The sequence below is a fragment of the Pantherophis guttatus genome, chromosome 3, assembly GCF_059756535.1.
Source record: "Pantherophis guttatus breed Tessera chromosome 3, ASM5975653v1, whole genome shotgun sequence".
NCBI classification, from domain to species: Eukaryota; Metazoa; Chordata; class Lepidosauria; order Squamata; family Colubridae; genus Pantherophis; species Pantherophis guttatus.
The window spans coordinates 150,720,590-150,747,994 of record NC_142065.1 but is presented as its reverse complement, the minus strand read 5'-3'; the positions used below and the strand labels follow the sequence as shown (position 1 = coordinate 150,747,994).

The following is a 27,405-nucleotide window of genomic DNA, read 5'->3' as shown; positions in this document are numbered from 1 at the left end:
TTGTAGTCCAACAGGTTGGGAATCATGGTTTGCACTGTCTGTTTTAAAACCAAAATAACTTTCCCAGCCAATTCACCTAATCTTATAGTTCCTGAAAGACCCAGCAGGCCAACCATGCATGGACTGAAGATTAACTTTCCCTGAAATCCATTTGCGTTCTCATGTGCTGCAGTCATTAAATACAACTTCAGTCAGTTAGGAATAGTTTAGGCAAGGAAGGTAATAGGCAGCGGAGAATGGTAGGTAGAAATTGCCAGTAAGAGAAAAGGGTACAGAAGCATCAGCAGAGGGCAGGAGGATAAATCATCCTCCTTTAAGAATATTGAACTCTGAAAAACAGTAAACCCATTTGAAGTTCTAGAATGACAGTAGAGTTTTTAGATTCTGTAGGTACATCCTAGTTGATTGGATACTGACAAAATTATGTTGGCTTTACAGTAGTGATCCTAGCTTCCACAGAGAATGGTTGAGGTAAAATTGGCTTTGGTCATTCTTGTGTCACAAAAACCAAAAAGTACACAAACTGGCTGGCGCTGTCCTTATCATTAATGCTGCATTAGCATGGATGCAACTAAGGCCAGTTAGTCTAGTCTATTTATATTACCAAAAGCATTAGGGAAACTTTGAGTGGAGAAAAGGAGAAGGCCCCCTCTGAAGAAAGCCACTGCATGTGAAGGACTGAGTTTTGGAAATCAGGAGGAGTAAATGATGAAGAGCACAAATTAACAGATGAAATGAAAAAAGAAAGAACACTAGATATGCAGTGTATTTATGCAACAAAGAGAAAAGGGGCAATCTCAATGAAATGGGCCTGATCTTATGGAGCTGAATATATGCAGAATGGTGAAGATTAGGTTATTTATGTATGCAGGAAAGAGCTACGGATATGTTAAAAAGAGTGAATTGTTATTATTATGATTGGTCACACAGTCAATCGAATTTTCAGACCAGATTTGGCATTTTATCTACTTACCAAGGACCCAGGATAGGCAGATGATGAAGTTGGTAGGTGTTAAAGGAATCTTGGCAGGATGTATAAAGCTACTTTTGCACTTGGCTAATGGTGATTTTGTCAATAGTGTCAATACTCCAGATTTTCTGAATTGTACCCAAGGTGCTTGTCACTATCTATACTACTTTATTTTGACACAGTCGTTCTATTTGCAGTTCTTTGTATTTTGTTTTTTTTTCTCCAGCTTTTTCTCTTTTATTTTCCAGGTACTGTGATGTCCACTATCCAGACTTCTTTTTTTTTTTTTTGTCTCTTATTGACAATTGCTCAGTCGGGGATGTTATATGGCAGGAGCTTCTCTTTTTGAATTCTAAAATCCGGGAGCAATTTAGTTCCTTCATTTTCGATTATTTAGTCTATTTTGTGGTTTGCAGGCAAATGGTACTTCTTGTAGATATTCCAACGCACCATTGCTGCTACTTTGTCCTGCTGTTATTTGTTAATCTGCATGATCTTCCTACAGCAGTGTCTAGGTGATCCACTGTTTCTTCCACTTCTTTGCAGAGGCAGCCTTTGCTGTCAGTTGCTGTCTTCTCAATTCTAGCCTTCTATGCATTTGCTCTAAAGGCTTGCTCTGTTGGATTCAGAATTAGCACATCTATCTCATTCTTCACATTTGCTGCTCTTAGCTATTGCCAGATCTTGTTATCTGCTTGGCTGCTAGTTTTGTTTTGTTTTTTAATGTAGTGGCCATGTACTACTTTGCCTTGCCATGTCTCTTTTCTGTCCTTCATTTAGTCTTTCTTAAAGGTCAGTTGGGCTCTTTGGTATTCAGTAAATCTTCGTGTTGTACTAGCTTCAGTGCATCTTATTCACTATCTTTTAAATATTCTTCCAGTGTCATTTTCTTCTTCTTCAACTGTCTGGTGTACTTTCAAGATTTCATGCCCACCTATGCTCCTTGGTAAGTGGACTCTGTCAACATCGATGCATGGATGAAGGGCAAGATTCACTGTGATTATTATTCTGATCTTCCTATCCAGGACCTTTAGTTCCGCTTCAGTCCACTCCACTATTCCAACTGTGTATCTAATTACTGTAATTGCCTAGGTCCGTGAAGGCAAACCTATGGCACATATGCCACAGGTGGCACATAGAGTGTTCTCTGTGGGCACACCAGCCATCGCCCCAGCCTAGCTCCACAGTGCATGCGCGTGCACAACCCGCTGGCCACCCGGTCTTCAGGTCTCTGCCGCGCATGCACGGGGGGCATTCAGGGGATATGCATGTGCATGTGAAGGGGGGCAGGGCACATGCACGGGGGCGGGACATATGCATGGGGGCGCTTGCATTGCATTTTGGGAGTGTGCATGCGCATGCCCTCCCTCCCATAACCCCATATTGGGCCTTTTGTTTGTACAAGCTATTTTTATTGATGGTTATATCAGAAATCAAAATGGACAGATCTGCTGCTACCTCATCTCATCATCATTTAGTGGGATTTTAATATTGAGTTATTTTTCAATATAGCTTGGCAAATAATTTTCATTTTGTGGATCCCTGTGAGGCTGTTGGGGTAATTCCCTGGGGTTCATACTTTATTTATTTATTATTTATTAATTTATTATTTATTAATTTTATTTCTATACTGCCCTTCTCCCGAAGGACTCAGGGCGATGTACAGCCTAATTAAAAACACAAAGACAATATTTAAAAATAATTAAAATTATTAAATAGTAGGCCCAATTTATAAAACCCCGAATTTAAAAACCCAATTTAAAACCAATTAAAATCTTTATATTGATAGCCCAGCCTGGCGGAACAACATGGTTTTGAGGGCACAGCGAAATACACTGACGTATAGGAAGAAACACTGACATTTAAGAAGCACTGATGTATAGGAAAGTAAGAATTCATAGGTCGATCATATTTTATATTTTACATTCCAGACAAGAGTTCGGGGAAAAATTGTGTGTGACATTCTGAATAAGATCAAGGAAAATACTATTCAGTCAGATGGCATGAATAGATAGAGTAATTTTGAATGAAATAAAATAATTTTGAAGTGAGTGAAAAGGTCTAAACAAAGAACCTCCAGGAAAGGAAATAGAAAGAATTAAAAATAAAAGTGCTGACATAATATAAGATGAAACTGAAGAGAGTACTAGAAAGAATATTTTGGTGATTTTTATAGGAATGCTAATAATATATCAAGAAGGGAATTGAAACACATACCATAAAAGTTCATAACTAAGAAAAAAAAGATGAAAAGGAAGTTTTGTAATACTGAATTATGCCAAAAGAGGAATATGAATAAGTTTATTTCCTATTCCCACTAATCTCTGACTTTTAAAATATAAGCCTCATGCACCATTATCAGTGTTGGGCTGTGATGTGTACCACGTTTATCAGAATGTTGCAGAATTTATCTGAGAACTACATAGAAATAGCACAATAATTACAGATGGTTGAAAAAATGCTCGATTACTTAAAGCCATTTTTTTCCCTGAAAGGCCAGCCAATGATCTTTATCCAATCATTACTGAAAATTTGAGAAATTCCCATTGTTCTCAACAAGGAAACTTTTTGGTGCATATCTAAATGTTTCTTTTCTCTGTATTGAAGACAAATGATCAAAGGACTTAGACATAATTCAATTCTCAATTCAATTGAATTCAATTCAGTAGTGGATTCCAAAAGAGTACTCTAATTCCAGACTTCCTCTTGCCATTCGACTTAAACTTGCAGTAAACCACATATAAAAGAAACCACATATAAAAAAGACTTATCCAGGACTCATTTTTGTTAATTATATCGGTATATGCCATGAGTGTATGTGCATACACAAGCATGTAGGCATGTGGTCCTACAAACTCCTCCACTACATTTGTTACTTTTTTATTTGGGGGGAAAAAAACCCAAATCCAAGCATTATAAATATTTCAAAGGGGTGGGAAATGGAATGAGTTGTTTTTTTAAATTCTTTATTCCGCCTCAATCTGAAAAGGTCCTTCTTTAAATTAATAACATTTAAAGCATATTTTAGAAGTGCTCTCTCAAATCTTTACAAGGAATTTTTTTATTAACCTTTTCATTTTAATCACAATTCTAAGGACGAATAAAGGATCCATACCCCTTATATTCCACATTTCCAACCTGTTCCCTTTTGTATAATCTCTTCTTTTGTATCACTGCAGCTGCATCTGAGCTGATTCGCTCTCTCTCTTTCTCTCTTTTTAGTAAAGGACTGACATTCCATATTTAAAAGGATTTTTAAAGAGAAAAAGAATGGCTTTAGTGAATAATTGTTTCATAGCCCAAAATCTTAAATACATTATTAAGAAAAGACGGCATCATTTCTAGTTTTCTCCACTCTCCAAATGATGTTTGGGCTGAAAACTATTTTACATTAGACTAATAAATTACTCCTCTCTCTCTATATATATATATATTGGTAATGCATTATATGATCTACTGATGCAAACAATTTGTTTGAATCAAATGTTGAATCTATTGTTTAGCCAGAGTGAATGTGAAGTATTGTTTTGACAGAGCACAAGGTAGAATCTAAGAGGTGTGTTAACTAAAAATAAAAATGTTCCTATTTTATCATCATTCATGATTAAGAGCACTTTCAAATGCTTTATTTGAACCATTACAAACAAAATATTAACACTTTTTCTAGCTTTTCCCACTCTAAACCATTGTGGTATGTTTTGTAATATATGGATTGGATGAGAGGACAAATGTGAATGCATTACAATGAATATTAATGAGGATCCCCCACTGATATTACTACTTTGAAAACAATTGAAGTAGAAGGGGGAGTAAAAAAAAAAATCTAAAATATTTCTTTAAGGGTTAGTTCAGCAGAAGCTCATAAGCTTGCCAGCAGGAGAATGCTAAAGAACACAGGCATTCAATACATTTGCTAATAATTTAAGGCACCTCCCCCAGCACAAGCCAATAATATATATTAGACTATAACAATCATTATCCTTAGCAAAATGACTTTTTGGTCTTTTTTGGTGTGGACAATAGGAATGGCTGTTCAGCATCTCTGGAAGGTGCCTGTTTAAAAAAGACCGATTTTAAAGGAAATTTAGACTAGACTGGGAGTGAGGGGGGAGTCACAATATAGAAACCAATGCCACTTCTATATTGTTCCAGGAAAATGACATGAAAATGTCCATGAAACTACCAGACTTCCTCACCCTTTCAAATCTATTTTCTCTGCAGTCCAGCCTTAGAACAGCAAATACACAACATTTGGAAATGATTAACCAAAACGCAGTCGCATTAATGTGATTAGCCAAGTCGCATTAAAAATCATTAGTTAGGCTAACTATTTAATTATTATTTTTGCAGAGATGTTTGTAAACATTTCAGTCACTTATATAAATCATTGGTGAAAAAACAACAGCTATCAGAAAGCCAAATACTGATTCATCAAATCTAGGGACAATTCACAAAGTCTAACTAAATATTAAAAAGGTCCCTACTTTCTAATCTACTAGAAAATGCTTCTATTAAGATAGTATAATATTGTGTATTATATTCTTCTGTTATTGAAGCAATAATTCAATCACATCTATCGCAATAGGAAAGGTAGTTCTTGAACCCAGATCAAAGCCAAACAACCAGCCGAACTTACTTTCTGTATGTTACGTTTTAGGAAATAGCTTTATAATTCTTAGAAGGATTCAACACAGTTTGACATCTGCCTTTTATTTTCTTGTGGGATATGGGATCAAGTACAAATTAATACAAGCTAATATTCAGGATTACAATCTGGCACATATTTCCTGTGTACCAGTGGAAGTTCAATTAGTAAAAGATTAATAAGAGATTTCAGTAAAGATTCCGTAAAAATCTATTCTTTTTGGCATGGATATATATTTGCCAGTCAGTAATCCTTTATGGAGGGAGGGAGACTATAAATAATTATTATGCACATAAAATATAATTGAGTTTAATTTTTTTTAAAAAATAAATACCATAAAAAATATATTTAGAATAGAATAATAGAGTTGGAAGGGGCCTTGGAGGTCTTCTAGTCCAAGCCCCTGCTTAGGCAGGAAATGCTATACCATTTCAGACAAATGGTTATCCAATCTATTCTTTAAAACTTCCAGTGTTGGAGCATTCACAACTTCTGGAGGCAAGTTGTTCCACTGATTAATTGTTCTAACTGTCAGGAAATTTCTCCTTAGTTCTAAGTTGCTTCTCTCCTTGATTAGTTTCCACCCATTGCTTCTTGTCCTGCCTTCAGGTGCTTTGGAGAATAGCTTGACACCCTCTTCTTTGTGGCAGCCTCTGAGGTATTGGAACACTGCTATCACCTCATCCCTAGTCCTTCTTTTCATCAGACTTGTTGTTATTAGTTGTGAAGTCATGTCCAACCCATCATGACCTCATGGACAACGTTCCTCCAGGCCTTTCTGTCCTCTACCGTCCCCTGGAGTTCATTTAAGCTCACACCGACTGCTTCAGTGACTCCATCCAGACACCTCATTCTCTGCCGTTCCATTCTTCTTTTGCCCTCAATCGTTCTTTCATCAGACTAGACATACCCAGTTCCAGCAACTGTTCTTTATGTTTTAGCCTCCAATCCCCTAATCATCTTTGTTGATCTTCTCTGCACTCTTTCTAGAGTCTCAACATCTTTTTTTACATGGTTCTGATATTTATTTACAATGGTTCTGATATTGGTGTCATCTAATGATCTTATAAAATGCATTTCTTCAAAATTAATCTTTCATTCCATTTCCAGACTTACAGTATGAATATATTCATAATTTTTGCCAGCTCCCCCCAAATATTTACTAGTTTGTCTTTGAAATCAACATTTGTTCAGATGTTCTGCAGAGACTCTGCTAAATTATTCTATTCCTGCAGAGCTTCTTCTGTTATCATGCTGTGACATCAAGACTCAAGTAAAGATGCGAAGGTGTTAGGGCTTTAACCCAGGAAAATAAATATCAATGATAATCCAGTTGACTCGGAGTCCACTGTTCTCTCTTCAAACCTCCCATCCCGCCAGTCTCTTATTGATTGCTTTTAGCAGATTGAGCTGCACTAGAGCAGGTTGAGATGAAATCAACATCTGAGAAATTCTCCAATCAAAGCCCTTTTAAACAGCATGTTTAGCTGAACCAGTCAATTTTCTTATCCTTGCTTATAGTTAGAATAGAATAGAATAACAGAGTTGGAAGGGACCTTAGAGTTCTTCTAGTCCAACTCCCTGCCCAGGCAGGAAACCCTACACCACTTCGAACAAATGGTTATCCAACATCTTCTTAAAAGTTTCCAGTGTTGGGGCATTCACAACTTCTGCAGGCATGTTGTTCCACTGATTAATTGTTCTATCTGTCAGGAAATTTCTCCTTAGTTCTAAATTGCTTCTCTCCTTGATTAGTTTCCACCCATTGCTTCTTGTTCTATCCTCAGGTGCTTTGAAGAATAGTTTGACTCCCTCTTCTTTGTGGCAACCCCTGAGATATTGGGACACTGCTATCATGTCTCCCCTAGTCCTTCTCTTCATTAAACTAGACATACCTAGTTCCTGCAACCGTTCTTCATATGTTTTAACCTCCACTCCCCTAATCACCTTTGTTGCTCTTCTCTGCACCCTTTCTAGAGTCTCAACATCTTTTTTACATCGTGGTGACCAAAACTGAATGCAATATTCCAAGTGTGGCCTTACTAAGGCATTATAAAGTATTAACACTTCACGTGATCTTGATTCTATCCCTCTGTTTATGCAGCCCAAAACTGTGTTGGCTTTTTTGGCAGCTGCTGCACCCTGCTGGCTCATACTTAAATAGTTGTCCACTAGGACTCCAAGATCCCTCTCACAGTTACTACTATTGAGCAAGGTACCACATATACGGTACCTGTGCATTTTGTTTTTCTTCCCTAAATGTAGAACCTTGCTTTCTTCACTGTTGAATTTCATTTTGTTAGATAGTGCCCAATGTTCAAGTCTGTCAAGAACCTTCTGTATCTTGAGCCCATCTTCTGGAGTGTTGGCTATTCCTGCAAATTTGATGAGTCCCCCATCTATCCCCTCGTCCAAGTCATTGATGAAGATGTTGAAGAGTACTGGGCCTAAAACAGAGCCCTGGGGTACTCCACTGCATACTTCCCTCCATGTAGATGCAGTTCCATTGAGGACTACATGTTGAGTGCGGTTGGTCAGCCAGTTACGAATCCATCTGGTGGTGATGCTGTTTAACCCACATTTTTCTACTTTATCTAGTAGTAGGTAATGGTCTACTTTATCAAATGCTTTACTGAAGTCCAAGTAAATTATATCAACAGCATTCCTCTGGTCCACTAATTTTGTCACTTTGTCAAAGAATGCAATAAGATTAATCTGGCATGATCTGTTTTTGACAAACCCATGTTGGCTTTTGGTTATTACTTGGTTTGCTTCTAGGAGTTCAGTGATTCATTGTTGGATTATCTTTTCCAGAATCTTCCCTGGTATTGAGGTCAGGCTGATAGGTCTGTAGTTTCTTGGATCTATTTTTTTTCCTTTTTTGAAGATGGGAACTACATCAGCTCTTTTCCAATCCTCTGGCAGTTTCCCTGTGCTCCAGGAACTTTGAAAGATATAGTTCAGTGGTTCTGAGATCTCTTCTGCCAGTTCCTTCAGAACCTTGGGGTGTAATCCATCTGGTCCTGGTGATTTGAACTTGTCTAGGGTAGACAGGTGTTGTTGTTTTTTTGTTTTGTTTTGTTTTAAATTTGATTTATATGCCGCCCTTCTCCGGAGACTCAGGGCGGCTTACAATGCGTTAAGCAATAGCCTTCATACTTTTGTATATTTATACAAAGTCAGCTTATTGCCCCCACAAACTGGGTCCTCATTTCACCTACCTTAGAAAGGATGGAAGGCTGAGTCAACCTTGAGCCTTGGAGAGATTCGAACCAGCAGTAAATTGCAGGCAGCTGTGTTAATAACAGGGTGTGTAGACCACTGTACTATCAAGGCTCTTACCATTCACTTACCATTTTCTTCCCTATTTTAACTTGTGTTCCTAATCTGTTTTTTTGTGCTGCTGTTTTTGATAGGTTGGACTGTTTTTTCCTTTTGTGTAAAGACAGATGCAAAAAATGAGTTAAGTAGTTCTGCTTTCTCCCTGTTGCTTGCCACCTTCTTGCCACTTTCTCCCAGCAATGGGCCAATTGTTTCCTTGACTTTTTTCTTGTTTTTAATATGTTGGAAGAAGCTTTTTTTGTTATTTTTTACTTTAGTCACAAGCCTTTGTTCATTGTGAGCCTTTGAGAGGTTACATTCCTTCAAAGATACCAACAGTCTGTCAGGTTTCGAGGTTGTCTCAAATAAATTGCATTTCAAACAAAGTCTTTGAAGGAAAACTCCTATTTATTAAGCACAACATTCTAAAATCCAACTCCATCGAAGCCAACACTGACTTCCAGACCCAAAACCCTCCCTTTCCATTCCCCACTCCCCTGCACTCATTGGCCATCTTCCAAGTCATTCTACCCCTAATCTACTGCTCCAGCTCAAAGGAATTTCCCCCCTCCCATCCCATCTCCTAGGGGATATTATCTCCAGGGAAAATAAGTAGGTGAAAAGTCAAACGTCCCTTTCCAGACGCCTCCTCTTCTCCTTCTTATGTCAGCACTAGAGTAAATGCAGCTTGAAGTGCTGACCCAGCCAATAGTTGCTGTATTTTGCTCCTTCTGCCCTTCTGCCCTTCTGCTCCTTCTGCCCTGCTAGCAGGGCTTGAGGGTTTATCGAAGCATTCTGATGGATTGTTCTGATAGTTAATTATATTATTTTTAGTCAATTAGTTGTTAATATATTAGTTACATTTGTGTATTCTAGTAAATTACTGGTTCAAACTTAAAATAGGGAAAATAAATGGTATTTGTGGAAGATTTTCCTGAGCTCTTCTATTATAAACAAAGTATGCCACCAAATAGTTTCCAGATAACATGGGATAGAGTAGAGCAGAGTTGTCTGACCTTGGCAACTTTAAAACTAGTGGACTTCAACTCCAAGAATTCCCCAGCTAGCATGGCTGGCTGGGGAATTCTTGGAGTTGAAGTCCATAAGTCAAGGGTGTCAAACTCACAGCCTGTGGGTCAAATGCATCACACACTGGCCACGCCCACCCCTGGTTTAGCGAAGGGGGGGAAGTCACAATATGTCATGTGATGACATGACACTGCAAGTTTGACACCCCTGCCATAGATCTTAAAGTTGCCAAGATCACACAACCCTGGGATGGAGATGTCATTGAGAAAAGGGGAACTGCCCCAAACTGAATAGACTTCTACCCAGGAGTGATACAATCAGGATGCAACATGAAGATGTCAAAAATCCCATTTCTTAAAAGAGAAGACCTCTCCAATTTTCTCTCTGCTCATTTTTTTCCATCCAAGCCAACATTTCAACATTGGTGAAAAGGAAGCATAACTTACTGAGTATTTCTATTACAAAAATATAGAGCACTGTAGTACAATCTTCTTTCGTTCATTAACATATAAAAGTGTGGGAAATTGATTGAAAAATGAGCACTTGTTGAACGCTGTGATTCAATATTTTTTAAAAGAATAATAATGGGGCCATCAGTGAACAAAGCCACTGTACATGCATACACATTTTAGACAACTCTTTGTCTAATTTGAAGCATATTTTTATTATGAGGTTGGTACTTTAGAATGTATTAATAAAATGCCCCAAGCTGAATGCAAGACATCAATTCTGTATTATTGCTTTGTGAAACTCACTTTTATTTCCTCCATTTTATGAAAGTAGAACCACCTTAGTTGATGGTTACATTCAACTTTGTACAGATATCAGCTCGGAATAGGTCCATTTCTTGTTATGGATTTTGAGACTTAGTCGTGTAACACTTATGTCACCATTTTTAAAAAATCAAGAGTTGAGCATTCCAACAATGGCTATGCTTCAGGGAAAAAACTCAGCGAACAGTTAAGAAGAAAGAATAAACTCCTACACAATTTTTTCGTTTAAAAAGTCTATGGTCATTTTGCTCCTTTTACAAATTTTAATTTCCAGATGAATAATGATTTTACCATGATACATCTAAGGTAACATTTATCTCATTTTACTACAGCTGATTTCCTCATTTCCACACATTAAAAATATGCTTACAAATATACCATGTAATCAACTCTGGTCTTTTTCCTTATTGTGTTGCTTCTCCCAAAGACTTGTGCAATAACTAGGACTAAGAAAGACTTTACTAAAACACAGAGGACAATTCAAGATGAAAAGCTACCAAGAGAACAAGGCATGAATAAAATAAAAAACAGATGAAGAGTCAAAAATTCCCATTTGATGTTGTCAAGCCACTAGGGATTGCTTGCTAAAAGAAAAATCAGTAGCGAGTTAAATTCTTTTTAGCATGTTGCATATAGAACTTTTTGTTTTCACATCTTGACTTATTCAGCAAAGATCAGAGGGGAAAGGGGGGAGGAGAAAAAAAAGTGCTAGAGTATTATTTTTACATAGATCCTCTTCATTTTTAAAGTAGCAAAATCTTGATGAAGTTTTAAGATAATAAAATTCTAAAAATCAAACAAATCCCACACAACACTGTTCTAATGAGAACACATGGTCTGTCCAAGTTATATGAAGTTTAAGTTTCACTGCTTTTCCTACCCAGAATCCTCCATTTTGAAGTGTCTTTTGTGCTTTTGTTTCGAGAATAATCTTTAGAAGACAGAAAATTAAAAGCTAGGGTGTCCACTTCAGTGTTACCACTAGCCAAGAAAGACAGCAATGTAACCTATGTCAAACAGAAAATGATGTACTTGTTAATTTATATAAAGATGCACATATTTGGGTCTAATTGCTACATCTCAATCAGGAAAATTATACAACTCTGCTCTACAAAGAAGGGTAAACTATAACCAGATGCTCTTGTTTGATGGGCAACTTGGTAGTACAGTGGTCTAAGGCACCCTGTTATTAAGCTGGTTATTAAGACCAGCTGCCTGCAATTACTGCAGGTTCGAATCTCGCCAAGGCTCAAGGTTGACTCAGCCTTCCATCCTTTCTAAGGTAGGTAAATTGAGGACCCAGTTGTGGGGGCAATAAGCTGACTTTGTATAAATATACAAAAGGATGAAGGCTATTGCTGAGCACATTGTAAGCCGCCCTGAGTCTCCGGAGAAGGGCGGCATATAAATCAAATTAAAAAAAAAAAACTTGAAGACCCACTGTTCTCCATTCTGGATTCTTTTGCCTTAACTCAGACTTAAGCTGGACAGCTATTCAGCTGGACAATATCTTCAAATAGAAGAGTATCCTATATAAAAGTAGTGCAAGATAGTAAGATGTGGAAAGAGCCGATCCATAGAATAGTCAAGAGTCGGACACAACTGAATGGATAATATCATCATCATCCTAAATAAAGTAGATCCACAATCACTATAATAACGCCCAAAGGATTATACTCAGTATATACACTTTCATGATACTAACACTCAGTATATGTATTGGATAATTTATAATCTAATTCACTGCCATTTTTTCCTAACTATATACAGTGGCTAATTTTTACAGCTTTATCCTTCAACCTAGTGGTATATTCTCCCTTGGAATGTAACCTCCCTTTTTGCATTAAGAATCCTTATTATTATTTTATTAATCATCTTGACTACAGATTAGAAGGATAGAGAGGTGGAGATAAATAGCCCATGATGATCAGTCCATTCTATTGTCCTTACCAGAAATGAAAAGCGTTTTTTTCCCCTCTCTCATCATTCTGTTACCAATCCTGGTCTAGAGCTATGTTTTTCCTTGGCAAGGACTTGTTGGGGAAATGGGAGGAATTTTAGTCCAATGCATCCAAGAACTTTTTATTTAACCCTTTTTTTCTCTGTAACAATATTGTAAAACAAACAGGAAAGGAAATAATATGGTTCTGACTGTCATAAGTAAGCTACAATAGTGATCTTCATTCTCTCAAAAATATCACAAGAATTCTAGGACATTTTCCCAGCAATCATAAAGTTTCTGTTGGTTGCATTCATTATTACTGTGTGTTTGAATGAACAGGGACATTGACTTTATGATATGAAAAGCAATACTGTGTTGTTTTGTGTTATTAAATATCTTTATTGATTCTGGATTTTTTAAGACCCCCCCGCCCCCGAGTCAATAGCCATATTACATTCAAATAAAATAATAACAACATTAATAATACTGGAAATACTATCCAAATGGAATATAGAATTCAGATGGTAAATGATCCTTGAGGGACACGGATGGCCTAGAAACATGAAATATAAATTAATATGCCTAAGAATCCTGTGTAGCAAGCATTTGAACATGAATATGAAATTGTAGTGATTTAATTTTGGGAAGTAAAGGTATCTACTCTTTTCAGTTCCTCTCTCTTGCTTTATTAGAAAATCTAAGTATTCTTTCCCAGCTTTAACTTATGCCAAATGCTTGAAGTATCTTTTGGTCAGTGTAGTTGCAAAGGAAATTCTCTTTCAAAGGGAGTTTTCATTGCGCATGTAGGACAACAGGTGTGTAAAAGGTGCAGGTGCGTAGATGGGTATCGCTGATATTTGCAGATCGGCTTTTGTGAGTTATTACTTTGCATGAGATTTGTCCTTGTTTTCATGCCATCCCTAACCTCCAAATTCTCACAGCAATAAGTGGCTGCAAGCCACGTTGGTTTTGTTTTCTAAAAAGGCGACTGTTGCAGAAACACTCTTTCCAAAAAAGAGACAACTGTCCATCTTTCACTCTCCGCTTCCCGTTCCTATGGAAGAAGACTTGGACAGATTGGCACCAGGAACACCTCCCTGCACTGATTGACTATTGCAGGTTATTTTGCGGCCTGAGGTAAAGAACAAGATGGTAGCCCTTCCCTTTGCAAAAGCCAGTTGATATGACTGCTAAGTGATGGGATAACATATTTCTCAATCTCAAAGGCCTGAAATGAGTTGAAGGAACCCAGGAACAGCAGCATCTTCTTTTTCAACAGTCACAAGGGTTCCTGAAGGCTGCTATCATGACACGCCCCGCCCCCCCCCCCAGCCATTGCTTCCTTTGCTCTAGGAAGAAAATGAGCCCCATCCATATAAAAAAAGAGGGGGGTCCTCTGGCATGAATTTTGCCCCCCCCCTTCTGTGAAACTGTCTCCAAGACCAAGAACTACCGAGAATAAACTTTGTACTTTCTTTCTCTTTTGTCCATCCCCAAATTGACTGTGAAGAAATGTTGGCTGGTCTCAAGAAACCGCACTCAGGGTTTTGGATCGGAGCTGTGAGAATACTCACGGGAGACAACGGTATCGTCATGCCTTGAATAAACAATTGCAGCTCTGTGAAACCCCATCCTTGTTAGCCAGATTCTAGGATGGAGTTCCTGGCTTGCCATGGTTACTCGCCTTTCAAACCAAAGGCTTCCCCCTCTGTATCGCTAGCCCTCTGCCTTTTGGGCCAAGATGTTTTGCAGGCTTGGCAGTGGTTCGTTCTCATGTGAACTCTCGCCCTCTTTTTAATCTCGTCCAAATTTTGCACTAAAAGAACTTTCAACTGATACCTTTTGTTGCCCAGAATTCCACAGGGATGCGAGAATGAAGTCGGGGATCTTCTTGCGGTAATGAGCTCAAGTGACCGTCTTCTTCCTCTGAGTAACCAGCACCTGACAATGAGAGGCATGCGTGGGAAGGTTGGAAACAAAAACACAAGAGCACAAGATGCTCGCCAGTTCCTAGAGCAAAATCCAAAGAAGAAAGAGGGCACACACAACTGCTCTCTCTCCCTCCCTCCTCCAGGCCATTTAGGAGGAGATTTACTTACAGTTAACATTTCCAGAACCCCTTGCACTTGAGGACAACACAGCTGAAACCTGGGTAAAACACTGCTCTGGTTCTGAATGCTGAATCCTTCTCTTGTTCCTCACTCCCAGACCTGGGATATGGTCTGGAGCCAATATGCAGCTGAAGGGGGAACGGAGGGGAGAAAAAAATTCCCATCCATCTAATTATGCAAAATGGATGTCTAGTGGAATGTAAACTATCCAAGCCTAGTTTTCTAAAAGCATTTTGATTTTTAAAAATATCTTTTATATTAAAAGACAGAATCGTGAATCTCTTTTCCCAGAATCTTGGTAAGAATGCAGTGAATGTGAAGTTCTCAATTAATTGTATAATACAGGTGGTCCTCGGATTACAACAGTTCCTTTAGTGATCCTTTGGACTTACAACGGCACTGAAAAAGTGACCTATGGCTGTTTTTCCACACTTACGACCATTGTAGCATCCCCAAGGTTACGTGATCGAAATTCAGAGGCTTGGGAACTGACTCATATTTATGACGGTTGCAGGGTCTCATGTGGTCAGTTTTTGTGATCTTCTGACAAACGATGCAGAGGTGAAATTCACTTACCTTCCCTACCGGTTTGCAAATGTGCGCGCGCCATCATCTGTGCATGCGCAAAGCCTTCTGCGCATGCACAGAGGCTTAAAATCATCACAAAAAAGTGACGTCATGACGTCCGTGCGGGTGGACGGAGACGTCTGTGTGGATGGCCAGAGCCTCCCGCAGGCGCCGCTACAGATTCGCCCAAACCGGATAGAATTGGCTGAATTTCACCCCTGAAGCGAAATCAATGGGGAAGCCAGATTCACTGAACAACTGTTTGACTAACTTATCAACTGCAGTGATTCAACTGCGGCAAAACAGGTCATAAAATGAGCAATGAGCAAAACTCACTTAATAACTGCCTTGCTTAGCAACAGACATTTTGGGCTCAACAGTAGTCATACGTTGACGACTACATGTACAATTTCTGATACGGCTGCTGATCTTACATTTTACATGTAAACATCTAACATTCAGGAGGGGAAAGAAGGAGTTTCCAGGGCATGATAAACACATATCAGAACTGACTACTTTTGGAGGGGGCTGCATTCAGAAGGCGTTAAAGAAAATAATTATGCTGGAATGAGTGTGTGACTTAGACACCAGTACTTGAAGCTGCAAATTCAACAGCAGCCACATAAGTGGGGCAACGTGAGGAGTTCAAAACAAATTGTGTCTATATGAGGAAAGAATAGGTGGTCTTTGATTTAGGACCACAATTGAGCCCAGAAATTCTGTTGACATTTGTTAAGTGAGTTTTGCCCCATTTTATTACTTTTCCTGCCATGGTTGTTAAGTGAATCACTGTAGGTGTTAAGTTAGTAACACGGTTGTTAAGCGAATCTAGCTTCCCCATTGACTTTTGCTTGTCAGAAGGTCGCAAAAGGGGATTATGTGACCTTAGGACACTGCAGCCGTCATAAATAGGAATCAGTGACCAAGTGTCTGAATTTTGATCACATGGCCATGGGGATGCTGAAATGATCGTAAGAGTTGAAAAATCATCATAAGTCATTTTTTTTTTAGTGCTGTTCAGTGGTGGGATTCAAATAATTTAACAACCGGTTCTCTGCCCTAATGATTTCTTCCAACAACCAGTTCACCAAACTGCTCAGAAAGTTAACAACCGGTTCTCCCGAAGTGGTGCGAACTGGCTGAATCCCACCACTGGTGCTGTTGTAACTTTGAGTGGTCACAAAATCAACTGTTGTAAGTCAAGGACTACCTGTGGGGAGCCCTTGGGAATCTAGAGAAGGCGTTACGAATGGTATGTGGCCTGTTGTCTTGTCCCCCATGTCTTGTCCGTTGAAAAATGGCCTTCTCCTCAAACGGAGAAAAATGCTTTTCCCTCACATCTCCTCACCTCATAAGAAGCTCCCAGTTTTGAGCAGGAGGTATAAACCTGGCAAATTCCCACTTAGGAATTTGTTTAAAAAAGGAATTACTTGGTGGATTCTTTGGAGAACAAGCATGATGCTTTCTTGCAGGCAGATCCATGACAGATGATTGTCAGAATAAAAGGCAGACAGTGCGCATCCTTCCCTGGACAATTGTGTTTTTGAGCAGATGGGAATTGCAATTATTTTCTAACAAGTATGAAGTGGCAGAGGAACCTCAGCTTTGAAAAACCCGGTGTGATTTCAGAAGCTCAGTGCTATCAAAGAACAGAGGCTTTTTCACTGGTGCTTCCTTGAACGTGATGTGGAATTCCCATGTGACCTTAGTATTGTAATTTTACCCCTTTATTTTGTGAACTGCTCGTAGAGCAATGGATGAAGTCCCATGTTGCATGAGGTTGGTTTTTTTTTTCCTTTTTGTTTTGCCTTTCTTTTTCTGTTTCTTTTTCCTTTGTATTTTTTCTTGCATAGAACATTCTCTTTCTCCCTATTTTTCTCTCTGCCCCAAACTGGCCTTGGAAGGTCCCTAAACTGCTAAGGAGAAAGAAAGAAAAAGGAATAGAGCTGCCCCCTACGAGAGGCACTGCATTAGTGGGAAAACTGCATTTGGATTGCAAACAATGTCTGTGGCTGATTATATAAATAGAATAAGCAAGTTAGAAACTGCCATTCTTTTAGAACAAATGAGAATAAATACAGTTCAACTGCACCACCAAATCCAAGACCCCAGAAGAAATTTTCTTATCACCAGAAAAACTTGGCATAAGTTCCATTTTGTAAGGCTGTTCTTTACTTCTCAAGTCAGCACTCAGCTACTTAGATTTGTGAATTGTTCCATAAGGTATAATTCATTACAGGTAGTCCTCGACTTACAAGTTCATTTAGTGACCATTCAAAGCACTGAAAAAAAGTGAGTTATGACCATTTTTCACACTTACGACTATTGCAGCATCCCCAGGGTCACATGATCAAAATTCGGATGCTTGGCAACTGGCATGTAATTAAGACGGTTGCAGGGTCCTGGGTCACATGATTTTCCATTTTGTGACTTTCTGACAAGCAAAGTCAATGGGGAAGCCAGATTCACTTAACAACCCGGTTACTAACTTAACAACTGCAATGATTCACTTAACAACTATAGCAAGAAAAGTCATAAAATGGAACAAAACTCACTTAACGTAAATTTTGGGCTCAATTGTGGTCATAAGTTGAGGACTACCTGTATTCCCATGATGCATGAAAGCTCATGGATTTATTCTGGCTAGCTCAGCCATGAGTTTTCATGATCATTTACCAGACCACTGGACAACCTGGTCACTTTCTGAACCAGGGAAGGAAATGTATGCGTGCTTAGTAGTACTAACTAAAGTGACGTGCGTTACCTATGAGGCTAAGAGAGGAAAAAGAGACATGACTTGAAGGAAAATCGACACAGGAAAGCACAAAACCAAGCACAATCAATAGCATATGGAATAAACTAAACAGGAAAAAAGAAATCCTTTTAAGATGCCATCTCTTAAATATCCAGGGTATTGCAAGAGAACAGCTCAAAGCATAAGAATTTGTAGCAAAGTGATAAATTCACATTACAGAAACCTGGATAAAAACTACATTGGGAAATAAATACATAAACTAAATACGTAAGTACATTGTTCATTAGGGTTGTACAAAGGGCTGAATGACAAAAATGTGATTCCGAGTAAATATAGGCCTGCACCAGTGGTGGGTTCCTCCTGGTTCGGCCGAGCCGGTAGCAGTGACGATATGATGTCACCAAACCGGTTCTCTTTGTTTGGGAGCTAGGCTCTCCCGCCCACCCCCGCATTATTTCTACCTTTTATTTCTTCTTTTTTAGCCCAGCTGATAGGTGTGGCAGAGTGGATTGCCACACCTCAGCTGGGCAGATCCCTAACGCGCTTGCGCAGAGCACAGGTTTGGCATGCATGTGAGCGAAATGCGCTTTGTGCACGGCAATCGCGTGCAAAGCGCGTGCATGAAGAGGCAATCGCGCGTGAAGCACGTGCATGAAGAGGCAATTGCGCGCCGGAAGTAAAGCCGGTTAGAACCCACCACTGGCCTGCACATATGGTAGTATCTGTTGGGAACACCTTTAAATCAAATACAGGTAGTCGTCGACTTACAACAGTTCATTTATTGAACACCAAGGTTACAACGGCACTGAAAAAAGTGGCTTACGACCATTTTTCACAGTTACAACCTTTATAGAATCTCCATGGTCATGTGATCAAAATTCAGATGCTTGGCAGTTGGTTCGTACATGACCATTGCTGTGTCCCAAGGTCATGTGATCACCTCTTGCGATCTTTTGATAAGCAAAGTCAATGGGGAGAGCCAGATTCACATAACTGCTTACTAACCTATCAATTGAAACGATTCACTTAAGAACTGTGGCAAGAAAGGTCATAAAATGGGGCAAAACTCACTTAACAAATGTTTCACTATACAAAACAGAAATTTTGGGCTTAATTGTGGTCAGAAGTGGAGGATTACCTGTACAGTTTTTCCCAGAATTGTGCGTCATCTGTCTGCCCAAGCCCAGGAAAATACATACCTGCTTTAGAAGATTCCAGGTGCTGCACACAATATACACCCACATGACCTCTGAGTCATATTTTACTTTTTAAAACTGCACCTCTGCACAGCACTATTATTTATTAAAATGTACAAGGCAAGAAGAAATTACATGCAACAACTGTACACATCAATGGCATCGATTTATTTGACACAACGACAATTGCACTGTATAATCTTTGTGATGAAAAGCATTTGTGTTTTTCCATTCAAAATGCTGGATCGTATCATGCCAAAAAGTGTTACCATGGAAGAATAATGTTGCTTCACAAACTGCAAACTAGGAAAAATATCAGTTACTGTAAACAAACTACCTAATAATGCATTGTTCAAGAGGCGATCCTCTGGAGGCCAATGGTGCAATGGACTAATATACTGTACCATCAAAGCCTATGAGATGAAGCTTTAACTTGAGCTATTTCATTGACCTAAACACTCCACTTTTCTCCTTCATTATGCTCCATAGATTTGTTGGTTGGTCTTTGATAATTCCAATTTAGTTTGCTTCAAGATGATGCTATTCCAGAAGAGTTGAGTGGCTTATGGAGTTTGAGGGTATATATGTTTCTTTTCACTTTTCACAGCATTTAAAGTAGAACAAGATTCTGTCTTATTCCAAAGACAACAGATTAAAAATGACTACGGTTCTGGATAGCAAGGGTCTGCTGAAGACATCTGTACTTTCTTATACCAAATGACTTATTGTGAAATCAATAGGAACCAACTTATTATATTGAGATTTATTACTAAATATTAAGAGAGGTAGGTGTGTGTGTGTGTGTGTGTGTGTGTGTGTGTGTGTGTGTGTGTGTGAGAGAGAGAGAGAGAGAGAGAGAGAGAGAGAGAGAGAGAGAGAGAGAGAGAGAGAGATTCATTTTTATTTATTAATATAATCCTTTAATATTTCTATTCAGGTATTTGAATAGCACAATCATAGGTGGGGATTCCAGCTGATACAGCTTGATCTTCTCCTATAAGTGCTGTCTATAGATATTGAGATGATAGAAGAGTACATTAGACAGAATATTTTATTTTATTCTGCAGCCGCAATCGCTACCCCCAATGATCTACCTGCCAGTAATTCCCACCTGTAGAAGTCTATTTCTTGTAAAATCCCAGACACATTACAAAGGGAAATGAAGGCATTATGGTAAGGAGCCTCTTGCTGGGAAAGGCTTAAAATTGCTGTGGCTCACTCTGCATGTGTTCATGACTCTGGATTAGTTTGAGGATCAAGAGATGTCTTCTTGTCCAGTGAGCAAGAAATAGTAGAAAGGGCAGCTTTTTTGCATGATACATTACAAAACTTGTCTAAGTCATGGGAGCCACAATGACCAGATCGTAGCTGCATAGTAATAACTCAGTATATAAAGAATTTTCTGAGAGGTTTGTGATAGAGATTAAAGAGCACAGATTGGACATTCTAAGGCATGACTGCAAAGTGTGCAGGAAGCCTAGAAAATTCAAGAAGTACATTTGTTTGTTTGTTTGTTTGTTTGTTTGTTTGTTTTGTTTGTTTGTAACACTTACATAGCCACTTATTTTAAAACAACTCTGAGCAGTTTGCAACCAATAAATAGAGGATTTGTCTATTCTTTGATATTGTTTTTCCTTTCAGCAATTGCAGTTACTGGGATTATATGAGGACAGTGCTAAGAAATAGAATTAAATTTTGATATTTTATCATTCAGAAAGATCCTAAACTTACTTATGCACTTACTTACTTATTTATATTTCATATTTCTGAATCAACCATCTCCCTCAAAGAGGGATTCTGGGTGGTACACAATAAAACATCATATAAAAACATATAAAAACAGTATTTAAAAGTAAAATTTTAGAATTAAAATTTTAAAAGGAGGCAAGAATAATAAAACCTTGTTAAAATTAATAACAAAGTGAAGGGAAGGTTCTCTTTATGACTGTGCCAAGTGGGAAAAAAATATTTTAATTTTTGGACAAGAAAAATACAATTCTGTAGTTGCTGATAACTCTTCTGAATATGCGACACATTTTCCAGCCTTTATCAAGGATCTGCCAAGAAAAGAAAAGGAGGTATTGTACAAAACATTGTGTAATTAAGTTGATTTCACAAAAAGATATACAATAGCTCCATACTGTACTCAATAGTAAGCCACTCGCTTGTTTGAATGGGAAAGAGCAATAAGCAATAGCAGGCATAGTCTATGATAGAAAGTCTGACAGCATTTTGTTCATTAAATAGAAAAGCCACGTACTAAAAATCATGCTTTAGCAGAAAACACATTTCTGTTTTTTTATAAATTGCAATACATTCTTATCCAGGATGTTCAGAAACAGTTTTCTCTGTATTCAAGACAGAATATTCATTTGTAAGTTCATTTCAGAGGTGCTACAAAAGTACCTGGACTTTATGATGCATTGTGGTGAGAAAAAAAAAATGTTAGGAAAATAAACAGTGATTCTCTCTGTTGCCTGGTACAGTCTTTTTTTTTTTTTTAAAGCAGCTCCATCTTTCATTTCAAGCCCATCATGTAGGTGACTGAATAATGTAACCTGACAGAAGAGGATTCACTTATCTTATTTTTCAAAAATCGTTTTTAAAAAATACACTTCATTTTTTTCCTGAAATTTCTTTCCTGTGAAAGCTTTTTTAAAAGTAGCTAAAACAAAATTTGCTTTGAGCATTTCATTTAATAAATGGTCTGTGAACAAAGAATTGACTGAAGAAGTAAAGGGAAATATTTGCAAGAGATACTTTTCCTCTTTATATCTAGCACAGCCCGAGTACTTTATCGCTTAAGGCAGAAGGTGGTTGAGGTAAGATGGGGACTGTAGTTTTAAGGGCAAATTATCTGAAATGTAAGATAGTGTGTATATTTGTGCTTGAGATATCAACTTTTGGGCCCTAAGAACTCTTCCAGATACCAAATTCACAATTTACAATCCACAATTGATTATTATTTAGCGTATGATTATTGTAGTTTCGATAACAGCTGGTATGTCTGAAGAACTCACCATAGAACAAACCACAGACAGAAAACATAACATCATAGACCTAGCCTAAGGTGACCAGATTTTAACATTGGTAAAGAGGGACATTGTGGGCGTGGCTTATTTTGTGGGCGTGGCTAGCTGGTCATGTGACTGGGTGGGCGTGGCTAGCTGGTCATGTGACCGGGTGGCCATGGCTATGTCTATAGGGTAAGGTGAACAGATTTTAACATTGGTAAGAAGGACACCATTGTGGGCGTGGCTTATTGTGTGGGCGTGGCTTGGAGGCCATGTGACTGGGTGGGCGTGGCTAGCTGGTCATGTGACCGGGTGGCCATGGCTATGTGTATAGGGACTACTCAGAGGGCTGAAAAGTCATTTCTGACAGGTCCTCACACTTTTGACTGGTCCTCACACTTATGACCATCCTCACATTTATGCCCGTGCAGCATTCTTAACAACCATGTCACTCATTTCACAACTGCTTCTCTTCAACAAGGTGACAAGATAGGGCAAAAATGTAAAATGTGAGGACAGTCGTAAGTTCGAGGACTGGTCAAAAGTGTGAGGACCAGTCAAAAATAACTTTTTCAGCCCTCTGAGTAGTCCATATGCACAAAAGGACTAACCAGAGGGCTGAAAAAAGTCATTTCTGACAGGTCCTCGCACTTTTGACTGGTCCTCACACTTATGACCATCCTCACATTTATGCCCATGCAGCATTCTTAACAACCATGTCACTCATTTCACAACTGCTTCTCTTCACCATGATGACAAGATAGGGCAAAAATGTAAAATGTGAGGACAGTCATAAGTTCGAGGACTGGTCAAAAGTGTGAGGACCAGTCAAAAATAACTTTTTCAGCCCTCTGAGTAGTCCATATGCATTAAAGGATTACAGCAATAGAGAGGGATGAAGGAATGGAAATTAGAGTAGGAGTGAGAGTAAGAGAGGGAGGAAGAGAGGAGGAGAAGAAGAAAGAAAGAGGAAGTAGGGAGGAGAAAAAGAGGGTGGGGGGAAGAGAAAGTAAGAAGGAAAGAAAAGAGAGAGGTGGTAGGTTTGAGGAGAAAGATTGCTGTACAATAAAAAAGATGAAAGGGAAGAAAGCCAACCCCAAGCAAATATAAAGATATTAAGATAAAGAATGAATTGTTAAACTTTAAAGAATAAAAGAGAACAAATATGAATAAATAGCAATAATTAGAAACACACATACAAACATACAATGTATTTTCTTTGAACAGAATATTTGGCTGGTTCACAAATTTAAACAGCGTTTAGTCATTTCAATTAAATTTACAATTTCTATATTTCCTTTTTGCCATATTTATTCCTCATCTATTTTTTAAAAAAACCAATATTACCCTTCATCCTCATCTCTAATCTTAATCAAATTCAATTTTTCCCTTCTATTCTATATTATACCCCTTCCCATTGTCATCTATTTTTATATCCATCCTCACATTGTTTAATTATGTAATTATGTAATACAGTTGTTTAATACAAATTCAACATTTTAATATAAATCAATTAGTTATAAAACTATCTTTTTTGTATATTAATCAATATGAACATGAATATTCCAATTATTTCCATGCAATCCAATTTCTTACAAATCAATTAATTATATTTACCAATAATAATAAACCAAATAATTTCTCCCATATATTCCTCCGAACCACAACTTAACCATTTCTGCTTTCAACACAATATACAATTAATAGTATCTCAATTATTACAATTCCCTAGTTAAATACAGCTTTTTTTCCTTTGTGTTTTAAAATCTTGAACTCTCCTCCTAAATTTCCCATTGTTTGCAGTTTTTCACCTACCTTTTTTGGGGAGGAAAAATAAAAATAAAAATAAATCTCTCTCTGCCTCATTTTGTCACGCTGCACCAAAGATCCTGGTTTCGGTTTCGTTTCTGAAGCTTAGCTAGGGGGAAAAAAAACTCTTTACACTGATTGCCTGTAGGGCGGCCCTTTGAAGCCCCGGGCAAGAGTTTAAACAGTTTTTTTTTCTTCTAGCCATCAGCTGGGGCTCAAGAAAAATCGGGACTTTTTTGAAACGCTGCGGGACGCGGGACAAATTGCTCAAAAGCGGGACTGTCCCGCCAAAAGCGGGACGTCTGGTCACCTTAACCTAGCCAGCATTCTCTTCCCAAAATGATCAACCAGATTCCTTTGAAAAGTCCACTTTCTTAATAATATTAAACAGAAATTGCATTATTAATAATAAAGAAGTATGTTATTCCTTATTCAGTTTATGAAACCCAGGTCCACATCCTCTGTACTCACCCCGAAATTCACAAATCAATTTGTTGTCAGTCCTTTACACAATTTTTGTTGCTGGCCTATTTTGGTGCGGGTTGTTTTTTTCATTCTGCATATCTGAATAGCACAACTGTAGTTATTGGTTTGCTCAGCTGGTCGCAGAACCTATTGGTCTCAGAACTTGTTGCTAACTGAGTTGATCTAGAAAACTCCAGTTGACCACTAGATTCCAGCAAAAGAAAACTCTAAATCTTTGCTGAGATCTACTAGCTGTTTAGATTTTTGCAGCCCAGATTTGATAGCCCTAAAATTAAAGTCTAGACAGACAGATGATAGATAGATATGAGAGAGAGGGGGGGGAGATGCCGTGTTTCCCAAAAAATAAGGCCTTGTCTTATATTTTTTTGAACCCTGAAATAAGCACTTGGCCTTATAAATCCGGCCCTCAAAAGCCGGATTGGGTTTATTGTCAGGGGATTTCTTATTTTGGGCAAAACAGGGTAGATAGATAGATAGAATGTTTCAATGGAAACTGTTCACACACTGACCAGTAAAACTCAGTCTGAATATGAAAAAAAAATCATTTTAATGATTCTGCTTTTGTTTTCTTAAAATACTTCAATTCTCTATTAACCTAAAAAAACATATGTAGCAATCAAGTGATAGGGGCTAAATTAAAAGTCTGTGATTACTAACAAACCATACTTGATGTAGGAACAGGAATTCCAAATCTCTTCTGATTTTACCATTATCTCTGAATCTAGAGTTTAAGCATTGTTGCAAGATTAGGCAATTAAGCTATCCTTTGCTGTTCCTGTGATCATTTATCTAGAAAACAAGAACAGTTTTTTCCCAAACACCATCACTCTGCTAAACAAATAATTCCCTCAACACTGTCAAACTATTTACTAAGTCTGCACTACATATTAATCTTCTCATTGTTCCTATCTCCTCCCACTTATTACTCTATGACTGTAACCTTGTTGCTGGTATCCTTACGATTTATATTGACTGTTTCCTAATATGATTTGATTGCTTATTTGTACCCTATGACTATCAATAAGTGTTGTACCTTATGATTCTTGACGAATGTATCTTTTCTTTTATGTACACTGAGAGTGTATGTACCAAGACAAATTCCTTGCGTGTCCAATCACACTTGGCCAATAAAGAATTCTATTCTATTCTATTCTATTCTATTCTATTCTATTCTATTCTATTCTATTCTATTCTATGTATTATTTTTAGAAAGCTTAAAATTAATCTAGAGTCTGACCAAAGCTCTAGGCAATATGGTGCAAAGAGGGCATATGAAGGGACCAGCATTCAGAATTATACAGTTGCCAGCTGCGTGTACTTAGGAAGTTCACAAGGCTGCCCTAGATGGAGATTGCCATTTTTTTACACTGTTTTTTACATTGTTTTCTAGCAGTCATATACTGGCATGTGGCCTCCAAGTCCAGAGACATATCTAGACATATCTAGACATATCTAAAATATCTAGCCCTCTTTTAAAATCACACAAATTGGCTGCCATTATCACAGCCACTGCCAGAAAAATCTATAGTTTAACTGGAAAAAATGTCTTTCCTTCCACCAAATTCCCTTGCATGTAGTTTTTATAGATGTCTTCAAGTCGAGACATGAAGAAAAAAAGATCTCCATCCAAATTATCTCTGGTATCAAAAAGATTTTATCTTAGCTGTCCTAACTCACCATCATTCCCAACAAATGAATCCTAAGTGTTTCAGTATTTCTTCAGAGGGGAACTTCCCTAATCTTGTTATTACTTTTTTTTCCACCTTTTTAACTCTATAATAACTTTCCTAAGGTGCAGTGTCCAGAATATTGCCAGTCCTTTGAAACAGACCAGATAAGAAATCTGATTCCTAGAACTAACCTTCATTAAGGAGAGGTTATAGTAATAAAATCTTGCAGAACTGAATGTGCTTTAAACTCCTCCTTCTTATATCTCATAAATCAGGGAGGAGTCTGCCATATTTTTCCTAATATACTGTAAGTAGCCCTCGACATACAGCCACAACTGAGCCCAAAATTTCCATGCTAAGTCAGACAGTTGTTAAGTGAGTTTTGCCCCATTTTACTTTCTTGCCACAGATGTTAAGTGAATCCCTGCAGTGGTTCGGTTACTAACACGGTTGTTAAGTGAATCTGGTTTCTCCATTGACTTTGCTTGTCAGAAGGTCGCAAAAGGTGATCTCGCACGATCCCAGGGACACTGCAACTGTCATAAATATGAGCCAAGCTGCACAGTGTCCAAATTTTGATCATGTGACCATGGGGATGCTACAATGGTCATAAGTGTGAAAAACAATCGTAAGTCACTTTTTTCAAGGCCGTTGTAACTTCAAATGGTCTCTAAACAAATGTACTATCTTGTTTCTGAAGAAGAAAAAATTCCCCATTACCCAATTTAGAAGTTGAGACCAAACAATGTGCTTTGAATCATGTTTATTTGAACAGTGCTAGGAACAGACTCCAAGGTTCTGCCCACTGAAGGAGGGTGCCAAACACCAATCACAACATGGCTTGGATTTCCTATTTATAATAAGATAAGCAGAATAATGAAGTGGAGGTTGGCACTAGGCAGTTTTTGTGGGTAGTTCCCGTTTAAATTTACAAGTGTTGATTTAAGATAACCCATGAGTCAGCATATGCAAACTCCTAAGCAAGATGTTAGGGAGGCTCAGATGAGTTCAGGGTCCTTTCTAGTTTGGCGGTTTTGATTCATGTATTTGTTTTACTCCTTCATTACCCAGGGTTTCAGCCCTGTCGGCTTATATAATGGTTCTTGACCCTCAAGGT

General features: G+C 38.1%; 2 long non-coding RNA genes across 3 annotated transcripts in view; one reads left to right on the top strand and one right to left on the bottom strand.

Moving 5' to 3' along the window:
* The window catches only part of LOC117672527 (uncharacterized), a 53,089-nt gene that overhangs the window by 9,289 nt on the left and 16,395 nt on the right, over positions 1-27,405 (top strand). The gene's annotated exons all lie outside the window — the stretch shown is intronic.
* LOC132709167 (uncharacterized) overlaps positions 1-27,405 on the bottom strand; it is a 125,220-nt gene that overhangs the window by 90,882 nt on the left and 6,933 nt on the right. The window contains exon 2 of the long non-coding RNA XR_015733295.1: positions 14,520-14,621. This is a non-coding gene — a long non-coding RNA (uncharacterized LOC132709167). The remainder of the gene's footprint in view (positions 1-14,519; positions 14,622-27,405) is intronic.